This window comes from Sceloporus undulatus, chromosome 7 (genome assembly GCF_019175285.1).
Source record: "Sceloporus undulatus isolate JIND9_A2432 ecotype Alabama chromosome 7, SceUnd_v1.1, whole genome shotgun sequence".
Taxonomy (NCBI): domain Eukaryota; kingdom Metazoa; phylum Chordata; class Lepidosauria; order Squamata; family Phrynosomatidae; genus Sceloporus; species Sceloporus undulatus.
In genome coordinates, this window is record NC_056528.1 from 31,584,226 (window position 1) to 31,593,516 (window position 9,291).

Below are 9,291 nucleotides of genomic sequence, written 5' to 3' on the forward strand. Positions count from 1 at the left end.
CTGGGCAGCAGACGCACCCCATCCCCACCAGTATCTGAATCCAATAAGCAGCAGAGGTACCCTGGCTGCCAGAGAGGAGTGGGTAGCGGTCTTCAGACAGATGAGAATAACAGCCCCATTCACCCATCTTGAGGTGTCACCCAGTGTGGTCTGCACCCACAAGTGATGCCCATGATCCTCAAAAGGACTCTCCTTCTTCAGAGATCTAGAAGGATGATGTCCTCTTCCTATGTTCAATAGCAGAAAATGTGCCAGACTTCCTCTCTGACCTCCCCTGGATACTAAATGGCCAGAGGACAAATCTTCCAACCAAAAGGAAAGTGGCACTCCCAGGGCGAGAGAAAAGGGCCACAAGGATGCTTGGCAGGACTTTATGCTTCTCTCTATCAATGGAGGATCCCAGTCTGTATTCTCCACCTCCCCGAACTTTTGGCAGGAGCCAAGGCTGGTGTATCATTAAGAAGGTGAGGCTGAGGAGAGATGGAGGTATTCCAACCAAACGGTGGTGGAGAAACATGTTCTTCCTGCTCTTTCACTGGCTCTGTTGAAGCCAGAGCCACTTAGGAGGTGGCCAAATTACAGTTGGGCACACAATGTTCCCCTTGGCACCTGTGCCAGCTTTGTGTCGGAGTGAGATGACAAGATAGGCACCACTTCCCTCTGAAAATGATAGGGAGATGCAGCCTGAGCCACAAAATGGGGAGCCACCTTTGCATGTTGTTGTTGTTGTTGTTGTTGTTGTTGTTGTTGTGTGCGTTCAAATCATTTCCAACTTTTGGTGATCCTAAGGCAACCCTACCATGGGGTTTACTTGGCAGATTTCTTCAGAGAGGGTTTACCATTGCCATCCTCTGAGGCTGAGAGAGCGTGACTTGCCCAAGGTCATTCTTGGCTGAGCCGGGATTCAAACCTAGGGCTCTAGAGTCCTAGTCCAATGCTCAAACCACAATTCCAATCTGGCTCTCTTGGCATGGCAACCTGGAAGCTCCTGTTTCCAAGTTAAAACCCAGTGGAGGTTCAGGGAGTTGCGATGTTCCCTGTGTTGCTGAACTTGGAGCTGAAACTAGAGCCACGCACTCGCCTTATCCAGGCATAGTCAAATGACTGAGTATCAGTTTTGATGCCCCATGAAAATCAAATAGACACACAAACCCATGCACAGAGCTGCACAGGAGTGCAGGGGAGACACCATGCTTACGAAGGTGGTTTTCCCATTGTGAGGCTCATCCATTGCACTCTAGGTGTGCTGAACCCTGAGATTTCCCCCAAATTCGGGAAACTTGACTGCATAATTTCCCAGAGCTCTGGTGACGCTATTAAAATGGCATCAAACTGTCTAAAAGATATCTGCTGCCCCTTCCGCGCCAAGGCCCTCAGACATGGATGGCATGAGTCTTTGGACCAAATGACCACAAAACACAAGAGAGATTGCAGAAATGCAGATGGATCATCATCTGGTTGCAAAATACAGCAGGGTTGCTCTTGTGAGGATGGATCATTCTCCATCATGGTCCATTACTGTCTCACAGATTGCAGCAAAGTTCTTGGGGAATTTTCACCTGAGTGTTGGATTGCAATTCTGGAGACCAGGGTTCGATTCCCCACTTGGCCATGAAATTCATGCCATCCATGCCTGAGGGCACTGGCGCGGAAGAGGCAGCATATATCTCTTTCAGGCTAGATCTTTTTTCCTTCTTCCCTTGACTTCTGAAACTTGATGCAAAACCCTCAGCACTAAGACAACACACAACAGTCACTGTGGCAACTGTCCAGTTCCTGGTTTAATCTTGCTGGGAAATCACGGTGATTCATTTTCTAATCCCCCTTTCGGTGTGCCGGCCCTTTGGGAGAACAAAACCTGAATTCAAAGAATCTGACATCTCATACCTTCCACTGGAACAAAATGTTTCTGAAGAGATGATTCCGTGGAGAACTCCCATGTTGGTGGTGCACCGAGGGTCCATCTACACCGGTGATGCCCAAACTTTGGTCTTCTAGGTCCAAACAGTTCAAAGCCATTGCAAAGACACTGCATCCCTCCTGAGCGGAGTGGTATGACACACACACATATACATTATATAATATATATGGGATCACTATACTAATATATATTATATATATATATATATATATATATATATATATATATATATATATATTGGGTGATACTGCTGAGCAGTTTTAATATATTCTTTGCACACTTGCCTCCCTTGGGTTTGTGGGCTGTTGGATTTTATTAGACATTTCTATTTCCAAGCTCACCAAGCAACCAACCAAGCCCTTACACTTGGTCATCATTTCATAAGACTCGGTGAATACTTTTCTTGTACAAGGAAGGGGGGAAAATCCCTTTCCCATACATTACATAAGTGAGATTGATGCCAAGGAGAAGGATGGCTGTCTCTGCATGAAAGTAAATGGCCACCTTCGTGTCAGCGGGTGACCTGGCAGGATAAAGCGTCCATTGTCTTTTGTCATCGGTTTCTACCACACTCGGATTGCCTTCGCAGGATGGACTAATTTGCATGCAAAGAGGACCAGCCCTTCAAGTTTGGGATGATCTTTTTAAAAATGGTTCTGTCACTAGAAAAACAATTCCACGTAATGCTCATGCCAGAGGAGGAACAGAGAGTTGCAATAAGGAAATTGGAAGCGTTTCAAGACATGGTGTGTACATACTCAAAAACTCTCTGGATCCAAGCCCTGGTGTCTCATGCTTTGAGAGCACCTTCAGGAGGTTGTCTGGCAAAGGGAAATTCCCCTTTCTCTAGAGCTTCTGCCAGTCAGAGTAGATGGCACTGGTCTCCATGGATGAAAAGTCTATTAAACTGATTTTATGAATATATGCATTGCCTCTTTGCAAGACGAGATCATGAACCGCCTTTGCGGACCATAGATGGACACTCAAGCCTTCTGCAGCCATGAAATCCGGATGACTTTGGCAACATATCTGGATCCAAGAGGAGTCAGGGGGTGCACCCAGTGATTCCCAAATTTTTGTTCTCCAGGGTTTTGGACTTCAGTTCCCAGAAGCTCCAACAGTTTGGTCAACAACCAAGAATTCAGGAAATGGAAGTCCAAAACATCTGGAGGAGCAAAGATTGAGAACCAGTGACTACACTGTAGAAATGACACAGTTTGATACTACCTGGAGTACTGTGGCTCCATCCGATGGATCTGTAGTCTTGCAAGGTCTTTAGGCTTCTCTGCCAAAGAGGTCTGATACCTCCCAAAACTACAGATCCCAAGATGGTATTGTAGGGTAAGGCCATGGCAGCTAAGGTGGTGTCAAACTGCATTATTGCTGCAATGTGGAACCAACACTAGCATGGCTTAGAGGTTTGGACATTGGACTGTGGCTCTGGAGACCAGCGTTTGATTCCCTACTGGGTGGCTTTGGGAAAGTCACAGGCTCTCAGCCTCAGGGGAAAGCAATGAAATGGACACATGTTAGAAACCCAAAGCCGATTGGGCTGAAATGATATCTGACTGAATCATCCAAAAGAAAGTTTCCTCTGGTGGAGTCTTGACATGATGCAAATGTCTGTTTGGAGAAAGCGGCTGGAATGAGGAAAAGGCCCCATGCTCCCAGGATGTGTGTGCCAATCCTGGAAATTTTACAACAGGATTGCAAAAAGAATTTCAGGAACACAAGGGCCACCGAGATCAGAGATAAAAAGCCGATACTTCTGCTTTCTGGGGATCCCAAATGTCACTCTGTCTTTGGACGACTAATTCCATAAGAGATCCCAGTGAGTCTGGACCAGTTTTCTGGAGCAATGCAAAGCGAGGATTTTATCTCCACCTTATGGTTTCTGGCTTGGCACAGAAAGTGTCAAAGTTGGCAAGGACAAACGGCCAGATCCTACACTCGATCCTATTCATGTTTTCTAAGGAGGAAGTCTGAGTAAATGATTACTGAGCCATCGGCTCCTTGGGGGCACTTTGCATAGAGAAACTTTACATTATGCTCAGAGGTGGGAAAAGGTGTCTGCTTTAGGTTTCTTATGGTGCTTGGACTTTTAAACTCTTCAACTCACTCAAATGTGTGCATAAACCTAATTCCTCAACATGGCTGACTCCTGAGTAGATATGGACAAGAACTGCACTGCCCAAATTCCACAGCTAGGCTTGCAGTCCTCAATGCATTTGTTGTTGTTGTAGCTGTGAGCCTTCAGGTTGTTTCCAACTTTTGGTGATCCTAAGGTGAAGCCATCATAGGCTTTTCTTGGCAAGTTTCTTCAGAAGGGGTTTGCCATCGCCATCCCCTGAGGCTGAGAGAGTGTCACTTGTCCAAAGCCACCCAGTGGGTTTAGCTGGCCAGGCTGGAATTCGAACCCTGGTCTCCAGAATCATAGTCTGACATTGAAACCACTACTCCAGTCTGGCTCTCCTCTCAACACACTTACCAGGCAACAAATCCTTACCAATGAAGTGGAGTTGACATTTGGAAATATATACAACTGATTATCTTTTTAATAGATTTTTTAAAAAATGTATTTATTTAATAATGTTTCATAGATAGATAGATAGATAGATAGTGGTCATGTTCTAGAACAGTTTATTCCTGATCTTTCACCAGCATCTGCAGCTGGCATCTTCAGGGTAAATGAAGTTAGATACAGAGACTAACAAGTATGAGTCCAAGGAATTATCTGACGATGCCAAAGCCAGAGATGCTGCTGGTGAAATGTCAGGAATTAACTCTTCTAGAACATAGCCAGAAAAACCCACAATAAACTATGGATGCCAGCCATGAAAGCCTTCCACTTCACAAATGATAGAATATTTGTTAATACTGTCTGTCTATCCCCTCCCTCCCTCCCTCCATCCATGCATCTTAATTGCCAGCCTTTCTGCTGCTTAACAAATTTGCTTTCTAGATGTATCTACAAACCTCTGACGCTGATCAAACAGCATTTGCAAAGGACAACGCAGTATCCTCTGCATCCCTTTATTCTGTGCCTGAGAAGATCGGAGCGCATTCCCCATGGGATGGCAAAAATGATTGCGGAAAAGGAAATAATTAGACCAGGAGTCATTACAGCCCACAGTCAGGGCAGAAGCCAAGCCGCTACCTGAAAGCTGATCCATGGAGCTGATTGGAATGAAACTCTGTGCAAATACAACCATGCGTGCTCTGGATGCAATAACCAGAGAGGTGCTGGTGGATGCTTTTGTCTATTGGAAGTGGATGGTTAGATTCAGGCTTCACATATGTGGCAGAAACCTATAGACAGGGTTCTATATAGTTCCCTGGCAAGGGATCCCAACACAGGCCCGCAGCAGGTTTTATCTGCCTAGAGTGGTTTGCAACCTGAGATGCACATGCTGAAACAGACTAACATTTCTGTCTTGTTTGAATACTGTATCTTGCAAGTTCTCCTAGTCAAATAGTCTAACCACTACACCATACTGGTTCTCATGTGGATCATGGGATAGGCAGTAAGAAAGCATCATTGCTTCATGCTGCAATCCGATGCTCATTTACCTGGTGTAAGCGCCGTTGTACTCATCAGGTCTTACTTCCCAGTAGAAATGCATAGGATTACAGGATTGTTCTCTCTTTTGCAACCAACGATGCCATCAGTGAATCAACTATATTTAAATAAGTTTGCATAGAATGAAACTGCTGATGCAGGTGTTTATAACATTTCAATATAGCGGAGACAAGGAAGTGTATCCGCACTGCAGAATTAATACAGCTTGACACAACTTTAATGGCCACGACACAATCCTACAGAATCATGGGATCTGTAGTTTGGTGAGACACCAGCGCTAAAAGGCTAAAAATGTCATAAAACTACAAATCCCAGGATTCCACAGGATGGAGCCAGGGCAGCTAAAGTGGTGCCAAATGGCATTAATTCTGCATTTTGGTCAGAAAATGAGGAAGGACAACTTGCTTGCAATGCCATGAACAACAGCCATCATCAGTTAGGAGAAGGAACCACAAGACATATTAATAATTTCCCTTTCCTCATGATTTATTACAAGAGCACTCCATAACATAAGTGCAAGCCATAAAGAGGCAAGTACGCACTTGACTCATGACAGCGCCAATCTGAGATTAGCTTCCACCGATGAATCAAACTCAAGCTGGGGTTGCTTCATCTACCAGTTGAGCAGGTTAAGATTCTCAGCCTCATGCGAAAGCCAGCATGACTTCCAGAGATGTTGGAAACCAATGTTCCTTCCCTTTTGTTGTTGTTAGCTGCCTTTGAGTCGGTTCCAACTCATGGCAACCCTTTGGATGAGACATCTCCAAGGATCCCTATCTTCCACTGCATTCTTGCCCAGATCTTGCAATAAGCCCTTGCCCATAATAACCCCTTGACTGAGTCTATCCATCCGGTTTGTGGCCTTCCTCTCTTTCTTCTACCTTCTACCTTTCCTAGCATTATTTTTTTTTTTCTAGTGATCCATGCATTCTCATTCTGTGGCCGAAGTACAACAATCTCCACTTGACCATCTTTGCTTCCAAGGAGAGCCTTGGTCTGATCTGTTCAAGAACCCATTGGTTTGTCTTCTTGGCTCTCCATGGGATCATCCTAAGGATTCTTCTCAAAGGAGTTGATTTTCTTTCTGTCTGCTTCCTTCACTGTCCAGCTCTAACATCCGTAAATGGGGATGATGGGGAATACAATGGCCTGGACCATTCTGACTTTAATGTTCAGTTATATGTCTTTGCTCCTCAGCATCTTTTCCAATTCTTTCATAGCTGTCCTTCTTCTTATTATTACTTGACTGCAGTCTCTGTTTTGGTCAATGTTGGATCCTAGATATGGGAATTCTTTATTCAATTTCCTCATTGTCTGGATTGGATTTGAGTATTCCTTCTGTGGTCGTTGTTTTTGTTTTCTTTATGTTCAGCATCAGACCTGCCTTTGCACTTTCATCTTATGAACTATTCCAATCCCTGAATGCCTTCTGCTAATATGAAGGTGCAACCAATGCTTCTCCTCCCGAGAACCACCGAAGGCGATGCTATGCCCCTAAAGTCAACACTTCAGTTAGCTTTCCAACTACTTCCCATGGGTCCAAAGTCGACCTTCTGCCCAGAACGGTGTGTAGGTCAAGGCTGGGCAGGTTTCACGCTGGTTGGGTTTACGTTGTTTTTCTTACTAAAAGCCCAGGTTCCGTGAAAAAGGTGAAAAAGTCACCAGAATTCTTTTAATGGAAGAAGAGAAAAGAGTTATTGCTGAGCACGTTCTGAGCCGAGTTGCAGACAGAACTTAGAAAGGTATATTTTTGCATTTTTGGATTTGTTGTTGGGTGCCTTCAAGTCAATTCTGACTTAATGGAGACCCTATTGCAGGATTTCCCAAAGGCTGAGAATATGTGGCTTACTCAAGTTCACCCAGTGGTTTTTCATGGCTGAGCAGGGATCTTTGGATGATGATGACGACGACGATGATGATGATGATGACATTTATTTGTATAGCGCCATAGGCTTTACATAGCGCTTTACTAAGGAGAGAAAACAACAATCCAAACTGGAAACAAAAGCCTGCCTGCAGCGCACCATCTAAAACCACCAACAAGATTATAAAATTAATATTATGTTACTATGACAAAGTTGAAACGATACTATAAAAGCGTAAATACAAATAATGTGGAGTCATCAAATCAAGACCAAAGTTGGAAGGCTTCCCTGAACAGAATAGTCTTTCATTTAGACTTAAAGTAGTCTAAAGAGTTGGTGGTCTGCAAATTTGTGGGAAGGAGATTCCAAAAATATTCGCCCCTCCACTTTCCCCCGAAACCGAGCCGATCAAAACCTACTACCTCTAAGTTGTTGATTTTGCACCTTAGAACCAGAGGGGAGGAAAATAAGTGTAACCTCATAACATCACAGTATATACTTTAATCCTAATAAACAGGGAGGGAGGTCACCGCAAAGCATGTGCGCTTGGCATTGCCTGGTAAATACAAATTATCTAGGAGGAGCCTTCCTAGTCATCCAGCCCAAATGCCAAGGGTTTCAATCCCTTCTCATCCATCTTGGGGCACTTCTTGTTTGCAACACAGCCCCGAGGGATGTTTGTTCATGCTATAAGGATTCTGGCACCTGGTGCACCAAATGCTTCTGGAGGGCATCAGGTTGGCATGGTCTTGGTTCAGCTAATTCCCTTTTAAAGCCCTCAGAGCTGCTGTCTGCAACAAATAACATCTTGTGGCTACAAATCGCACTCTAATTCCATGTTGGGCATTTGCAAGGCATTGCTTTCTTCCACTTGCTGTCCATCACTAGGCAGCTTCTCTGGCATTCTGCAGTTATAAAATGACTTCCATCCCCCACTTTCTCCAGAACCTGCATGGTTTGTATTAAAAGGCCCAAAGGCTTTAGCATCTCCCAGGGAAGTACTTCAACTAATAATTGGAAATTGGCTGCAGGAATACATTGGTTCCTTCTGAATGCCCACAGGAATGCAATGCCTTGGGTTTCTCAAGGGTCCTTTGCAATGCATTTGGCCATTTCCTTGCCTTGGTCATTTGGGTTGCCCTTTTCTTGCCCCTTCCCCAGCTCTAGTTTATTTTGTGCGCCAGGGTGACCAAACCAGTTCACATTATTCCATATGAAGCAGAAAGTGTCTGAAGACTCCATGCAGAAGATGTCAGGCTCAGTCCTGGAGATCTCTTGTTTCAAACCCTGCAGCTGCCAGTTAGCACTAGCAATATTGCCTGGGTGCACCAAAAACTTATCTCAGCAGGAAAGCAGTTTCTAATGACTCCATGCAGAAGGTGCCAGTCCCAGGCATCTGTTTCAAATCCTGGCTAGCTGCAACTGCCAGTCAGAGCTGGCAATACTGGCTGGACAGACCAAGGGACTGTCTCAGGGGGAAAGTGGCTTCCAGTGACTCCATGCAGATGCCAGTCCTGGGTTTCACATCCTGCAGCTGGCAGTCAGAGCTGGCAATATTGCTTGGATGCATCAAATATTTGTCTCAGTGGGAAGGCAGTTTCCAATGCCTCCATGCAGAAGATGCCAGTCCCAGTCCTGAGTTTCAAATCCTGCAGCTGCCGGTCAGAGCTGGCAATATTGCCTAGGTGCACCAATGCCTCCATGCAGAAGATGCTGGGCATCACCTGCTTCAAACTCTGCAGCTGCCAGTCTAAGATGGCACCACTGTCTGGCTGGAGCAGAGTCTCCCCTGTCCTTCTGGAGGCGATGCCAAGGTGGAGGGAGAGGTGCCCATTGGGGGCCAAGTGGCCACTCCTTCAGGTGCCAGCTCCTCCTCCTGCTCTTCTGGCAGCCCAGGCAGGCAGGTGCTTCCCCAGGCAGCAAAG

General features: G+C 45.3%; 1 pseudogene; it reads left to right on the forward strand.

Annotated features, from left to right (window-relative positions):
• The first annotated feature begins 1,176 nt into the window (after positions 1-1,176).
• LOC121937404 lies at positions 1,177-1,309 on the forward strand (annotated as a pseudogene).
• The last annotated feature ends 7,982 nt before the right edge of the window (positions 1,310-9,291 follow it).